Source organism: Emydura macquarii, unplaced genomic scaffold, assembly GCF_026122565.2.
Source record: "Emydura macquarii macquarii isolate MOO-44397 ecotype Brisbane River unplaced genomic scaffold, CSIRO-AGI_Emac_v2 contig_2473, whole genome shotgun sequence".
Taxonomy (NCBI): domain Eukaryota; kingdom Metazoa; phylum Chordata; order Testudines; family Chelidae; genus Emydura; species Emydura macquarii.
The window spans coordinates 3,247,184-3,264,030 of NW_027132610.1; the positions used below are offsets into that span (position 1 = coordinate 3,247,184).

A 16,847-nucleotide genomic window follows, 5' to 3' on the forward strand; every position below is an offset into this window, starting at 1 on the left:
TGTGAATAAAAGCAAGCATAATTTATTCCTTAAGAACGGCAAATGTATCTCTGCAGATAGCTGAGAGGAGGGGAGGATATCTGAAGAAATAATTAAGACTATATTACACAATACAAACCAAAATTAAACTGTTGGATATATCAAGGGTAAATACTGCCTCAAGTGATGCCAGCCAAATAAGGCATTTTTGCTGGCAGAAAAGGTCTTACAAATTGAAAAAACATTTTCCATCTATTTTATAGTTTTCACAGTTTACAGATTAGGAAGTATCTGTAACCTTATCAGTCTTGAAAGGAATGAGAAAATGTGAATAAAATGCTATTTACTTTCCAGAAGAACTTTACATCATAAGAAAAAATGGTGGAAGATTTAATATAGTTAAAGCAAATGTAAGTGGGGATAAAAGACAGCATGCTCAAGGGAAAAGTTTCATTCACTATATTTAGCCTTTTATTATATCATAGTTTACTCATGCCAGGATTTAAAGAATTAGTTTCTGAAGGATATTTAGACTATTTTATTTGAAAATATTTATGAAACCTGAAACAGCAGCTGCAGAGATTTACACAATATAATTCAAATGAAATGTAGATTTGAAGATAGAATGGAATTTACAGCACTCAGTACATTTTTGGACACTAAAAATAATAATTCTTGAAAAGTCTCAATTTGTTTACTTGTACTCAGGTGTTTCTAGATGTCTGACATCTAGAAAAAGTCCCCTAGCAAAAATTACATTGCTTGCATTTAGGGCCTGATGTAAAGCCCACTGAAGTCAAGGGAAAGCCTCACAATGTATTCAATGGACTTTGGATCTGACTAGCAAAAATAAACTGTTAAAGTGACTTTAGTAAATCAATGACAAAGCAAGACTATGCAGTTTGTATCACAAAGATTTCCATTTGCCAGGTGATGTATAACGAAGATAGAATGACAAGACATAATATATACAAAAAGCTTTATGGATTTTAAAGTTGTCTATAAATATAACTGAAATGTATACTTTAAAATAAATGCATATGAAACAACTGATCTTAAATGGGTAAATTTTGAATCTGGATCTACCACATCTCAAGATTGGCAGAAATGAGTCTGAATTGTTGGTTTATTCTGAGTCAATAAAATTTATGTCCGACTGTTACCTTAAAATATGTATCAGCGGAATATTTTGATGTATTACCAAGTGATTTTTGTAAGCACTCATTACAAATATCTGTTGGAATTATTAGCAAACAGCAGTGTGTATGTACACAGGTCTTTATACAGCTCATATCTATACTAAGGAATATTTAAAAGGGAATTTTTAAAAAGCATTTGATACAATTTCCACACTATAAATGTATGTTAATGGTATCTTGAAAGGAATAAGGAGGTTTTCCCCATTCAAAAGAGGTCACACTTGGTGATTAATACCAGTCAATTTTGTACTAAACTGCTAAATGTATACAAGTATATTATTATATTTTACATTATTATTTGATAGCTATAAAATACAAAGTTGCTCAAAAAGGGAGTTTAAGGATATACAACCCTCTCCCCAACATGATAATCTCTCACCTGCAAACACTCTGAAGTGTAGATGTGTCATAACTACATAATTAAATTCAAATGAAAAGTAAATCAGCACATTTTAGGATGAAAAGGACCTAAAGTCAATGCAATCAACCATGGTCTTAAAATTACATGTTTATAAAATCAAAAGTATCTTTTTAAAAACTATATTCCTACAACATTCTGAACAATAGCTTTTCCAGTGACAGAAAGCAAGATTAAAGCATGTTCTACAAACAGAACTTGCACTGATTTCCCTAAAGTATTTGAAATAGATTTAAACTAACACAAAGAACATGGACATGCTATAATTATTAATTATTTGTATTATCGTAGTGCCTAGAAGCCCATGGTCAGCTCTTTGGACAATTCCCTATCAAATTAAATTAAATTGATATAAGCCAGTTGTCCGGCTATACCAAAAGGACTAGAGACATTTCATATGGTTTTAATCAGACCTTGATGTCTTGGACTACCTAGCAGACATAGGTGTATAGTGCAGGTAACCCCACCTTCATTCAGTAACTTCCCAGGGGATTTCCTTCAGATCTCTCCTCTTGTTCTATCCAGGTCTCCCAGCCAACCCATTGCTGGGTTCTTATCATCCACTCCCCCTCATAGGAGAATTAAGCTGGACTATAAGAAAGGGAATTGGCTTCCTGCTGTACCAATCATAGGAGCCCCCAGCCCCCACCTCCCCGTTGCATTCCTTTAACCAACATTTCTTTTTTAAGTCTTTTACCAAGCCATTTATCCGGTTACTGTATACTTTCCCTATGGAGTAGCTGCACTGGACATCTACCCCACTTATATGAGTTTTGACATATAACCTAACTCCCCTCATGCCACACGTCAACAAAGCCCTCCTCAAATCCATTGTGGAAGAGAAAAAACCCCAACTCCACCTAGGCCAATCTGATGGTAAAGGAAAAATTCCTTCCAAGACCCCCCTGAAAAGGGGCAGCTAGCACAATGCCCACAGCAGGTTTTGACTAAATCTGGTATTTCACCACCTAAAGTGGACCGTGGGTGCTGCCCTCAGCCTGCTTTCTGTAAAAGGGGACTTCACCGCACAGGCTGCCCCTTTTAAACCCTTCCGCCATCTAGATTCCAGGGGATGAGTCACTGTCACCCCTTGTCCCCTCTTGCAGCAGTTTGACCTCCCCCCTTCCCCCCCCCAGCCATAAAGCACTGTTCCCTTTCGTTCCATCAGTTAGCCAAACTCTCCCCACCTCTGCTTAAAGGTACAGTGTGTTCATTGGTAAAGAGATTTAAGTCATTCCATTAAAAGTTTTGTACCAGTTTAAATCAATTTTAAACTGATTTTAGTTAAACTAATGCAAGATGTGTGTGTAGACAAAGTCTAGGAGAAGGTTTGCTTAGATTTACATTTTAGTAATACTGTGTAAAGTGCATAAACAAACACAAGCTTTCCAGCATACAAAAAGTATTTAAGTCTAGCTGAACTCTGGTTATCTTAATGGTTTAGAGGACATAGTTTAATTTCAGAAAACTATAAAATTTGGGAAAACAAAATTACAGTTATGGGGATATTTCTGAATTTTGGATAATCTGAATTACAGATAATCTGAGTTTATCTGTAGATTATAAATCAGGTCAGCATTACAAGTTAAGCAGTATTTAAATGCATTTCTTATGTTAAAGCATTACAAGTAAATTTGCAGAATATTTTAATATTGCTGCTTTATACAAATTAACTCAATGCTCCCCATTCCCTCCTGTATGTTTTTTCTTACCTGTCATTTTGCAGTGGGTACCAAGTAAGGCCAGTGTCCTAACATCCTCTTCCAAAATAATGACAGCAGATTTGAAAAGTCTTTGTACGGCTACAACTTCTTAAACCGTGACATGTTCTGGGGGAAGGGCAAGGAAGGGCTGTGTTGCATGTCTTGTAAAGATCAACAAATTCAAGAAGTTTTATTCAAAGAGCCCCCAGCTTTTAAACCCTTCATTTAAAATGATATCTTCTATAGAGATACTAAGAAATACATACATATATGGATGAAAAGGAGAACAGGTAGGAAACATTTCTCAGCAGGCACATAATGATTTATGTCAATTCATATAAGTCAGAAAATCAGACCAAATTTTATTTTAAGTATCTAAGCCGACATTTCGAAAAACATTTCCACTGCAATGAAGATGTGCTCCCATCACTGTTTCACTACTGTAAGCAGTCTCCTTCCACTTCATAAGAATTTATTTCATCTTGAGATAAGATCACAATAACTATTTAAAGCTTCTATTAAAATCCAAAATGCAACTTGTAAGAAAAAAATTCTAAATTAGATCTGAAACGGGACTACGCCAATATTTCAAGATAGCCACAGAAAATACACAAACATATTTAATAAATGATAGCACATGCTACAAGTGCTCCACATCTTATAGGTCCATCTAGATGCGACTTACCTGTTTATAAAAAAATTAGAAAAAATGAAATATATGTTCAAATAAATAAATAGTCAAATATATATATTTTCATTGGGATGGAGGCATACACGTGTTTGCGCTAAGACTTCCCTAGGGGACAAAAACTGTATTAGTACAAAATCTGGGATAACTAATATTCAGACTTGGACCATTACCCAATTACATACATTCACTTGCTTTTTTTGTTATATCAATTCTGATAGAATTACCACTATCTCTAGAACCAGAAATCAATGCTCAAATTATTTTAGAAACATTTTTAAATAGGTATACATTGTTAACTATAGATTAGGAATAACTTTTGAAATCTATTTTTAAAAATCTGAGCCTTAGTCTTTAGTTCTTAGAGTTTGAGACATAAGCACTAATATCAAGTCATAACTGAGGATGAAAAAGCACAATGATAGTAATAAAGTGATTTTAAGGTCTGATTTAATAGTAAAGTACTAATATTAATAACATTATGTGCTCAATGCATTTTACAGACACGAAGGAGGACATGTTTGAAGTCTTTCTAAAAGATACATTCTAGTTCACAACCACAAATTATTGTGCTTGATGCAGGAATTACTTGATGAAATTCTAGAGCCATAATGGCCCATTCTCACCTTAAACGCTATCTATCTACGAAAAAAGCCTCAACACAGCAGTTAAGTAAATTTTATCCCCATTTTACAGTTGGGGAAGCAAAAGGGTTGATTTGCCCAAGATTACACAGCAATTCTCTGGCAGAACTGGGAAGTCTCGACTCCCAGTCCGATGCTGTTAACCACAAAATCATCCTTCATCCAACAGCAACTTATGCCTAAATATACCTTGGCAGACCTTCCCCAGCACTAGCCCTGAATGTGCGGTATGAAAGAGGCAAAAATACCTGATTTCCACTCTCTCCACTCTATCACACTTAAGTGCAGATCAGCTGATATCAGTTTCAAGATTAAAACTAGTATTTGTAAAACTGTTACTCAGACTGAAATATTTCAAGCGAAAGGTGCACAGTGATTGTAAGCATTATTTGTTACTATACTCTCTATAGCATTCACAAAAATTTTACTTTCAAAAGGTAAGTTTTCAGTATGATGCTCAAGTATTAATGCATCCTATCAATTATATAGCTTGCACATGTACCACCCACATAGCAGAGGTTTCACCTCAGGAAGGAGAGGTTACCTATTTTGAGCAGCAACTAGTTCTTCGAGATACATCCACAAGGGGATGTTCCTCTTCAGATGCACCCGTATTCTGTGCTTTTGATTAGAGTTTTGGTAGCAGTGGCTGTTCAGCCTGCGCGTGTCCTTGCGCCAAGACTATATGGGGTTTTACAGGCAAACTGCCCTCAGTTCCTTCTCCATCATAAAGACCCACACGAGAGACTCCGAAGCAGAGGTGAAGGAGGGCAGGTAGTAGAGCACCAAAGGGACACACATCTCAAACTCCAGTTACTGCACAAGGTGAGAAAGTCACTCTGGGCACTTCCAAGGTTTTTACCTAAGGTGTCCTCAGAATTTATCCTTCTTCATCAAGTAGTGTCCCTGTGGATGTTCCACTTCAGGTGATTTCTGGGCAGGACCCCCATTAAGGAAGTGGGAAGTTTGGAGCAGAGTTCAACACGAAGAGAGAACTGCATTGCCTACAGTAGTATCTGATCTCATTTCCATTTCTGGAGGTATTTCTTGAAGATTCTTTTCTACTATTTTATAAAATGTGTTGTACCTCTGATAAACAGAATATCGCTATTCCTGAAAACCACCGAGGAACCATGCTTGTGGCCAGCATCACAGGTCAGTGGATAAGGACTGACTGATAGCCTTCTCAAAGGGTTAGACGTGAGTCTGATCAAGTAGGGATACCAGACCTATCTTGGCCATGTTTGTGCAATCAGTATGACTGGTTCGATCTTGTTTGATCTTGTTGAGAACTTTAAATAGTAATGGTGCTGGTAGTTACACACAGAGAATTCCTTTGTCCATGAGATGAAGAACATGCCTCCTATGCATTGAAGATCGAACCCCCTTCAGAAGCAATACTTGATGCATTTTGGCTACTATAGCAAACAGATTGACCTCCAGGAACCCTCATGGTAAGAATATCTTGTGGAGGACTCTGGGGTTCAGTTCCTATTTTAATTTAGAAAGAAATGTCTGCTGAGATCATCTGCCCGCTGAGTGGCAACTACTGCCAGGATCTTTGAAAATACCCTCGGTGCTGAAGATACACCAAAAGGGAGCACCCTGTATTGGTAGTTTGTTGTTTATCAGACAATGAAGAAATCTCTTGTGTGAAGGGTGAATAGTGTCATGACAATATACAGTTCGAGAGTTGCAAACCAATCTCCTTCTTCTAATAAAGAAATTATTGCTGCATCGGGGTTCAGAGGGTTTATGCCAGGGGTAGTCAACAGGCAGGCCCCGGGACAAAACCAGACTACCAGAGCCTTTTGAACAGACCCTGAAATCCTTTTATTTACTTATCATTATTAGATTTTTATTATTTTCTCTGAAGTCTGGACCATGACAAAAATAATTTACTAACCCTGGTCTATGTTGAATATGGAGCTGGGTATGCTCTTTGTGCAGTATCAGACCTACAAAATCCCCTTTTATTTACTGGTGTGTAAATCCCTAGGAATCGTAATGTTGCTCTCGAGTTTTTTAAAATGTGGAGAGATACATCTGTCGAGTCTGCAAAGAGACTACAACTGTCAAAGGGGAGATCTTCAACAGTACTCTGAACCTCTCTTGGAAAGCCTGGCAGCTGTAGCCAAGACACTTGTTTCATGACCACTGCAGTGGAGACAGATTCTGCTGCCTTATGTACCCCATGCAAGGGGGCCTGGAGTGGTGTCTTTGCCAGAAGCTGACCCTCTTGTATAATGGACTTAAACTGGTTCTGATATTCTTCTGGCAGATGCTCAATAAAATAATTGAATTTGTTATAATTTAAATAGTCATATTTGGCCTTGAGCACCTGATGGCTTGCTATCCTGAACTGAAGTGTTGCTGAAGCATAGGGCTTAAGACAAAAAAAAATTGAGCCTCTTGTGGTTCTTACGGTACAGGGTAGACAGAGTTATGTTGTTGGCCTTGTTCATTAATGGCCTCAACTACTAGGGAATTTGGAGATGGATGAGAAAATAGAGACTCCAATCGCCTCGCCCGAACACAATACTTTTTATCCACACCCTTGCAGGTAGGCGGTGGGGTAGCAGGTGTTTGCCAAACCATCTTAGCAGTTTCCGTAAGAGCTTCATTGACTGGAATGGCAATCTTCATAAATGTTGAAGAGCATAAAATATCTAACACTTTATGGTAAGATTCCTGAACCTTCTTTAAGGGAATCTGCAGCATGTCAGCAATCCATTTCATCAGTTCCTGAAACAGCCTGACGTTATCTGCTATAGAAAGTGGTGGAGGCATGACAGCTTCATCAGAACACGAGGAGGAAATATTAGTGAGAGGTGTCTGCTTCTTGCTCCTTAAAGGATATCAAGGACTGAGCCGAGTGGGAACCTGTTATGGATGGCTTTGGTACCAATGCAGCTGGTACCGAACATTTGGTGTGGGATTCTGAGCAGTCTTTGGTACTGTTGATTTTTTAGTTATTGGTACCAAGTGTTGTTCAGGGATGGGCCTACTTTTTTCAACCCTCTCTGCGCTGCTCTGAGTCTGGGCATCCGAACTCCGTACCAAGTCTGCCTCAGCTGACTGGAATTCCCACTGCGACCCTGAGGTCTCTGTAGCCTTCTTAAGAGAGGGTGACCAAGAGCTTCTTGGAGCTTTACTCCTTACCTCCCTCCTTCTGCTTAGAACCAGATGTAGATGAGGACTTTGGTACTATAGATGTACTCTGTCCCACAGTACCGCCTACCTCTCTACCAGTCTCCAGTTACCGAAATGTCCATGTGGATAGGGCACTAGCTGTACTGGGAGTTCTACTGAGGGAGGTGCTCCGCTCCTAAATCCAAAGTAGGATGTAAAGCTTGCTCCATCATTAGGAGTTTAAACTTAATTTCTCTATTTTTGGGGGATCTATCCTTCAAGAAGTGCAGATCCTGCACTCACTGGGGATGTGAGTATCACCAGGATAGCAGAGGCATTGAGTGCGTCCATCATTTATCAGAATAGCCTCACAATAGGAGAGGCACTTCTTGAATGGGAGCCCAGCACTCCCAAGAAAAACTAATGAAAATGTAACCCCTAGAAGGGATAATCTCCTAACTATATTATGGATGAATAAATAATATAATGAATAAAATGATTTTTAAAGAAAAAAACACAACCAAAGGAACTACAGTTCCAACAACTATCACTATAAGGTAACTGTGACAAAAAGCTAAATATTAGACAACAGGCACAAAGTAGACTCCATCTTGATCCAAAGCCAACTCAGAAGAAACTGAGGGAGGTTTGCCGTCACAGTCCCAAATAGCCTCAGCACCAGGCATGAGAATGTGAGAGCGTAAACGAGTGGGCAGGAAAGGCACTACTACCAAAAATCTTCAATCAAAAGAACAGGGCCCAGGCACACCTAAAGTGGAGAACTCATAAGGACATTACTCAAAGAAGAATTGACTATATATTTAAAAAACATATTTAGGAAGTAGCATGTGGAATAGACAGATGTGAAAACTACTGCTTAACAGTTACCTTTTTGCAACCTTCACTGTTTACTGCTATCTTGCAAAACGAGGAATGCTTTCCAATCTTATATTCAATTCTAGTATAATTTAGCCATTGGCAATTCAGAAGTTTATCTTAGGCTGAACTGAGGTCATAAGAGAACTGCTAGAGCAAATGAAATTAACAGCTTTGTTTAACTTGATACATTGGTTTCTTTGGAAAGTGAACCGAATATAAAGCTGCTATCAAGATTCCAGCATGGACTGTTCTCCCCAAGTTGTGCTAGAATAGCGAATCTTTAAATAAGGATAAAGCAAGCCTTCCTTCATTCTATATTCATATTCCTGATCACCTTTAACAGATTTACTTTTAAGTAGTCATTAAGACCTATTTCTGCTTTCTTTTTTTTGTGCAGGCAGTATAAAATCTTGTAACAGCAAATGACCAGTAAAATCCTATCATCATAAAGATCTTATATAAACTAAAATCATAATGAATATAGACGTCAAAACACAGTGTTGGATTGTGTTTTGGAAACTGAAAGGCAAGGATTCTTTTGCTCCTAACTCTGACCTCCCTTTTTTATTGGAGGACTAGAGATGTGTCTAGTGAGGAACATTCATCCAGTCTGGCTCCATTTCTTTATTTGTATGAGGTATTAAGACTTAAAAAGAGTTGATCAAATTGGTAATACTAGCTTAATGGCTTTTGCATTGAAATAATTTATAAGGAATTTTAAATCCAAGAGAACTGTCTGTTGCCACATGCTATTTATCTGCATTTTTGTATAATTAGGACGTGATAATCTAATTTATATTTTCTATTTAACTGAGTTAATCCCTTGCTGAGAATGTCACATTACTAGTTATTGACAAAAATTCTCGAGAGTTATAGGAATGGGAAAATTAAGAAGTATACCTATGTTTTTCCAAACCTATAACTCCAAATGAGGCATTTTTCTGCCAAAGCAATTTTGTTATTGTATTTCTTCTCTTTTTTCCTGGGAATCACCAATCACGGCTTCCACCACGTCGGTGCTATTGCTGAGATGGGTGGAATTCCAAGAAGCATTTCTGCTGGGACAGCCGTAAGAAGAGCACAATGGTAACAGGACTGTGCAGTGGCAGTTTCTATAAAACAGTGAAGAGTTATCTAAAATGGTATTAACACTCCACTTTTCTATAGAATACATGTCCAATTTTACATGTTCCAACCTCAGCCCTTTGACTTTTAGCATACCCAGGCTGTCTTCATCTCTCACTTTTATGTCACTATTCTTTCCCCATTTCACTAACATCTATGAAGAAAGTAGTAGTATTAACTTCACAGGGGTGCACAAGATTACAAAAGCATCAGCAGCACTCACATTGGTCACACCCTGCTAGTTTTGTGACCAATTTGACTCTAATTTTCTAGGTATTTGGTGTATTAGTTATAATACTCATCATTTGCCAAACCAGGAAAACAACATATCTTTTAAGTATACAGCTTATGGTTTATGTAATATTTCAGCACCACGTAATATTAAAATAAAATTAAAATTATGAAAAATAAGTTCTCTCTTTTCAAAAGTGTTCATGAAATTTCCACCTAGATAGGTCTGTTTGTTGCCAAAACAAATTTTAGTGAAAAGATTAGAGATCTCTCGAGTTGCCCCATTTTGCTCTGTATTGAATTATACCCATTAACTAACTAGTTTCCTTCTTCATAGCTTAATGAAAGAGCAGCTTAATTAAAGCTTAAAAGAGTTTATCACCATAGCTTGTGGTACATAAATATATTTATTCTGTGTACATTAAAAACATTTCTACTCATGTAAACACTCCAAAATTTTGAAGAATTTTAGACATATGAAGTTTATTAAGAGACGGATCAGCTTAGCTTGGTTTGTTTTGTTTAAGTTTTGACTTCCAAATTTCTGGGGGAATGAGAGGGGAAAGACTGAAAAAAATTATAGTCAAATCAGATCTCACAATTGCGCTTTTTTATATTAATATCCCTAAAAGTCTCATGATGCAATGAAGGGATTTCTCCTACTTTTAATTAGAATTTTCACTATATATTCTGTAGCTCAATTCTTGTGCATTCAAACACATTAGATTGGAAGCTCATTAGCATAACTACAGTTCAGAACCCTTATAATGAAGTTAAAGCAAAGACTTTTAGGGATTACAGCTCATCAAAATCTCTCACAACCCCTCTTTTTAACCTCAATTAACAGGTTAAAATAAAATATACATATACTCACACAAAAGTATAACAGATACACACACAGAATACACAGGTGGAGGTGATGTCTTCCAGGACCATATGATAAAACGTATTTACCAAGCACTTCTGACCTCCTCTTCTGCAGCTACACATTAATCCACTTCTGCCTGGTTTACTATTCCAACCCTCTGAATTATATAATAAAAAATCATTTAGCTCTTATATAGTACTTTTCATCAGTAGATCTCAGAACATTTTACAGAAGAGGTCACAGTATCATTACCCCATTTTACAGACGGGAAAACTGAGGCACAAAAACAGGACGTGACATGCCCAAAGTGACCAGCAAGCCACTGGCTGAGCTGATAACAGAATGCAGGTATCCTGAGTCCCAGTCCTATGCTCTATCCACTACACCATGTTGCCTCCCAAATAACAGATACATTTTTTTTTTGGAGTCAGTTTTCTAAAAGAAATTGTGTCCTTTCCCAAAAACATGAAAATCTCATTCTTCACCATCCTGTAATACTGATTCAAGCCTCAAGACACTCAATAGTCAATGCCAGACCAATGACAGATTCAAGGCACTGATATTTCACAAAAACTTAATACCATTGGGAAAAGAAAGATCTCAACTTTCAAAATGGGATACACCGCTTGATTGTGTAGTCTTAGAAGGTCCCCAAGATATCCAATTTTTGAGAGAGATATTATGCATAAGCTTTTTCGGTAATATTCAGGTTTCTAAAATGTATTAGTTATAATCCTTCCTTCCAAGGCCTAGATACATATTCTATATGAATATATTATTCCCTGATGAAAGCTATACATTAAGAACCTGATCCTGCAAACACACATGCATGTTTCCTAACTGTAATAAAGTTAAGCATATGCCTAAGTGTCTAAAGGATCAGGGCCTAAAATTATTAGCACGTATCAGTAATTTTAGGGTAAAACATTACAAGAGCTTTAATTATCCCAAAGCAAGTGTTACAAAACCTGGAAAGTCAGTCAAGACTCAATTTTAAAGAAATCCAACATTAAAGCTTATAATTGCACAGTTAAGGCACCCAAACAACATTAACTCTGCTCTTTAGTGATGTCATGAAGGAAAAATATAAAAAATCCTAATCCAGTTTTAGAATCTGCCCTATCTAATCAGAGACTAGAAACAGGGATTATAAATGAATCACAATATTCAGTAACTGGAAACATCACATACATTGTTTTTTCTGATTTTTGACATTGCTGTTTTCTCCTCCCCTCTCCCCCTCCATTTCAAAGCTCTCTTTTATTACTGTACTGGCTAAGGTGTTGACATAATGAGTTGCAATTTTACCCAAATGGTTCATTTTCAGATTTAAGAATGGCACTTGACTTCTTGATTTCAACTCTTCTGGTACGCCATTTTGTTAAACTCTTCTTTATAATGAAAAATCCCACTGCAAAGTAAAGTGGTATTTCCCAAGAAAAGAAAATGAAAGAACCAAGTACTACTGCACATGGCCACTGTCATAATCCCCACAAACTATGAAAGCTTACTATCCCACCTCCCAAATATATTTCATATAGACTAGTTTTAAGCAGTGGATCATCCTAGCCCACACGCATCTTCAATTATTTTCTCACCATTTAAAGGTGAAAGTGACTACACTCAAACTGTAGGTTTTTGTGATTATATATCTGAATTTCCCAAATTACACTAAAAAAATCAGTGATTTAAATAATCTTTTGCACTGGTATGTTAGTTATTTTCCTAAAAAAGGTTCCTTCTCCTTGGCTGGGGACCATTAAAACATGTTGATTTGCTACTAAAATAGCCTTTAAGCTACATTTAATGCTGCTTTTTGCTAATCAAGTGAGAACACTATATCTTTACATATTACTTAAGCAATTATACATCTTCACATACATTTATTCTAATTCTTAATTTTTATTACGGTGGGATCTTATTTACTGGATTAATTTTTAACCTTGTTTTGTGTTAAGGTCTATTTGGAAAGAAATTAAAGTTCAATTAAAATGCACAAACACAGCATTTTAATTTTTATAGTTATATATAATTATATAAAACTTTCTTAAATGTGTTGGATACAAAAAAAAAATTTCAGAAAGTTTATCACAACACAATGTGTTTTTAAAACTAAATGGATTTATGAAATGAAGGAAATCTTGTCCATATTTAGTGAATTGAACTGATTGTTTCTGGTCACCATGTCCAAGATTTTAGAACTATTAGATCTCATGCTTTCATACCTAATTTTTATTCAGAGATTGTAAGATGAAAACAAGCTTTCCTTCTTTTTCAATTCCCAACTCATTTCTTAACTTTGAATGAAATAGTTATTGGACTGAACTGAATAAACAAAATGAAGAAAATATTCTCTATGCACCCACAGAAGAAGCTACTGCTGTCAAAATTTGGGATAATACTTAAAAAACTCTTGTTCCAGATGCTTAGGCAGTGACTTCCTCTACTTCATGTGCTGTTAATATTAACAAATATTAAGCAAACATGTACTGCTTAATATTGTTTTTTGTATTTAATTTAAATAATTTTACCAAATTATAAGTTTAGGCCTTAATGTAAGTTGTTGATTTCAAAATGAATTTTAAATAAGTTTATATATTTTTTTAAAATCTGTATTAAATTTAATTTAAAAATCCAATTTAAATATAAAGCTGATTTTTTAAATAATCAAAGATTTACTGTACTCATCAACAGTAGGTTCAACATCCACAAAACATGGATAGTGTTCAAAGGAAAGACGAAAGCAAGTTTAGCAGTAAAAAAAACTTGTAGTTACTAGTACAATAAGTCATAGTAGGAAGGTTGAAATAAGTGCTCTAACAACCTGCTCCCACACAGGTATATTGGCATTCAACAGTACGAGTGAATAGGGTATATGTACACTGGACAAGTGTATACCAGTTAATTGAGCTGAAAATGTATTATCCCAACAATGAGAACATTAGGCAAAATCAGAGACATCAGATAGATGTAACATGGCAACAGTAAACTGACATTATAAAGGCTTTACAAGCATATTCACACCTCATGCTAAGATGAACTCACATTTTAGATCATTTTCATTACTGTAAACTGTAACACTTAAAATATGAATTGCTAATGTGACTACTGTAAATTTTTACAAGTTGACATACATTGCAATTCTCTTATAAATTAGATTTCTGATCTCTAAGTATTGTACTTTAAAAAGTGATAATCACATTCCCCAACACAAAATGAAAAATATTATTCTCTGTATTACTTTGAACAGCACTGGTTCTTCCAGTTTCAGATGCAAAAGTAATTGATAATGCAGTAAATTCTAGGAGTCTGAAGTCTAAATTCCATCAAAAATAGAAGACAAAACTACTGCTTCATGTTATACTCAGTTCTCTTCTTGTAACTTTTCATTAAAAGGCTTTTGCTTCAAAATGATTAAACCGCAGCTTATCTCTTACATACTTTATCCCCTAAGTGATTACGTCAGACTACATGATCACAATGGTCCCTTTTTGCCTTGGAATCTATGAATCATTCGTTAACATTACTATATTGCTTAAACAAAAAATAATTTTATGTGAATTTTAGCATTCTTGAAAAATAATATATTGCCAACTCTGAATATCAAATTTCTCACATTTTCCAGACAGGATAAAAGGACAGGCAATGAATAGGCAAGCTTCCCTCCACAGCTACTACACAAATACATTCTGGAGGGACCATTTATAGGTTGATTTATTCTCCACAGCTTTAATTCTTGGCCTTTGCTGAGATTGATATTAACAGTACCACTTATGATTTTTCTGTAATGTAGACACCTGAAGAAGAATGGGCCTGAAACTCTGAACTCATTTCTCATCCCATCATTTCTAAGCCATGTGTATCTGCCTGATAGTCCTGAAAAGACACTTGATTTAAAGAGGACATGATAGCAATGAATATTCATTTATTTTCATGGTTCCTATTGCACAATAGGTGCTGAACTAAAAAAGATCAACACAAAGTTGCAGTTACTCATGAAACATTTATTTACTCTGGTCACAGGGGAAACACACACAAAAAGCTTCTTTCCTGTGATGATTGACAACGGTTCTTATAGTTTCAGTCACAAACAGAAGGACCATCTACCCACAAATGAAAATTAGTAATACCTGAAAAGCAGCTAATTCATGCTATCTAGACAGATCCATGATTTTAGACTTCCATGTTGCTTAGTCATTTTTAATTAACAGACACAAATCTTTATATGAAGCACACGTACTAGCAGTTTAAGAGGCCACTTATGTTTGGGACTGTATTAGAACTACATTTTTACAGTGAAGTAGCAGATTTACTTGAAACAATTTTAGGCTAGACAAATATCTAGGCTCACCAGAAGCACAATTCCAGCCAAAGAATACGTTTTTTTAAAAATCTGAAGTACTGAAGAAAAAGAGGGAAGTAACAACTTGGATGGCGGCTGCAAATGATGCTGAGGAGGTTGGTTACACGCACTTGAGATATTTTTAAGTAAAATGTCAGATTTAATTCCTTTGGAAATAACTAATAGAAAAACTGCGAAACAATCATCATATAGACTATTGGACTACCAAAATCCAACAGTTCAATTAAAATATACCAGTCAAACATATATCTTTTTAACCCCAGAGGAAGTATGAGAATCAAAGAATTAATTTAGCCAGCATGGATACTAAGAAAACCAAGGGAGAAAGTGGGAAGCCCAAATAAGCAATGACAATTAGCCACAGAAATAACTTATTTTATAATGAACGCTTGTGTTTCTTTTTTTAATCTTCTATGGCTCAAATGGTCGATAACACATTTTCTCTGCTACCTAGGTTAACTGGTAAACATACATGGATACACGGAAAGCTAAATGTTTACTTATCTTTAGTTTGCCTTTTTCAAACGCCCTCATTTGAAATAATATTGTAGTTTCCCTTTGATCCATATGATTAGAAGTTATAGGCTGAAGAGTGGGGCTGTGACATTTGCAGACACTAGCCCCAAAAGATCCCAGCCCTATTCAGTATCCATATTTAAAATTTGTTAACTACCAAGATATAGTCTTGTACCCCATTCTGTTCACATTTCTTTGATTGTAATAAGGTCAGTAGGGATAGTCTCATATTCCATACTTTTTGGATGAGAGTGAGAAGGCTCAAATTCCATTTTTAAATTTTTTTGTTCTTCTTGTGGATAAATACATGTTAAAATATATAGATCTAACTATCTGGTTGGATTCAGCCACATTAAGAGTGATGTGTAAGACATTTTACTATTTGATTCACAGCAAAATTCTTTTGAGATATTTAATCAGTTTCAATTACTCTGTATCCAGTATTTTTTTTCCATTTTGATATTTCCTGACAACATACACAAAGATGAACTCAATTTTTTAAAAATGTAACCAAGTATTTTAGACACTAACAGGAAAAGTAACTAAAATTGACATTTTTTCCAGTATTCCCAACTGCAATTAGTTCATTTTTTTCCCCTTTCTATAAACTTTCATGAATGACAAACTTCAAAAAGTATATGGTGGTACACTTGATGTAAATACAAGATTAAATCACAGTCCTGGTTTATTTTCATTGCATGTTTATTTTTCTCTTCTTGCAGTTTACACACACAACTGTTTGTGCTTATGTTATTATTCCCAAGATATTATGCAACCTTTTTCTTCAGGGGCAATAACAATATCCTCATACTCACTGCATTTTTAAAAAAGTAAATACTTATGCCCCACATCCAGCAGGATAGCAGAAATAAGTTCTCTCATTTAACCAAAGAATCAAATTATACAGCATACATAAGAACAGCCATACCAAGTCAGACCAATGGTCCATCTAAACCAGTATCCTGTCTTCTGATAATGGTCAGAGTTGGATATGAAAGCACTAAAATAATTAGGCACAGTTAGAAGTTTTTAAATTAATAAATTCACTATGTACCAATACAGAAAGTAAAAAATATATCAACTAACAGATTTGTGTGTGTAT

At 35.6% G+C, this 16,847-nt stretch overlaps 1 protein-coding gene across 3 annotated transcripts in view; it reads right to left on the reverse strand.

Moving 5' to 3' along the window:
• Window positions 1–16,847, reverse strand: part of PSPC1 (paraspeckle component 1) — an 85,129-nt gene that overhangs the window by 15,995 nt on the left and 52,287 nt on the right. For 2 of the 3 annotated variants that reach the window (XR_010922573.1, XR_010922574.1), the window contains exon 7: window positions 3,309–3,425. The exons of the other annotated variant lie outside the window; for it this stretch is intronic. The gene's annotated coding sequence lies outside the window, so the exon portion shown is untranslated. The remainder of the gene's footprint in view (window positions 1–3,308; window positions 3,426–16,847) is intronic. 3 annotated transcript variants of the gene reach the window in all.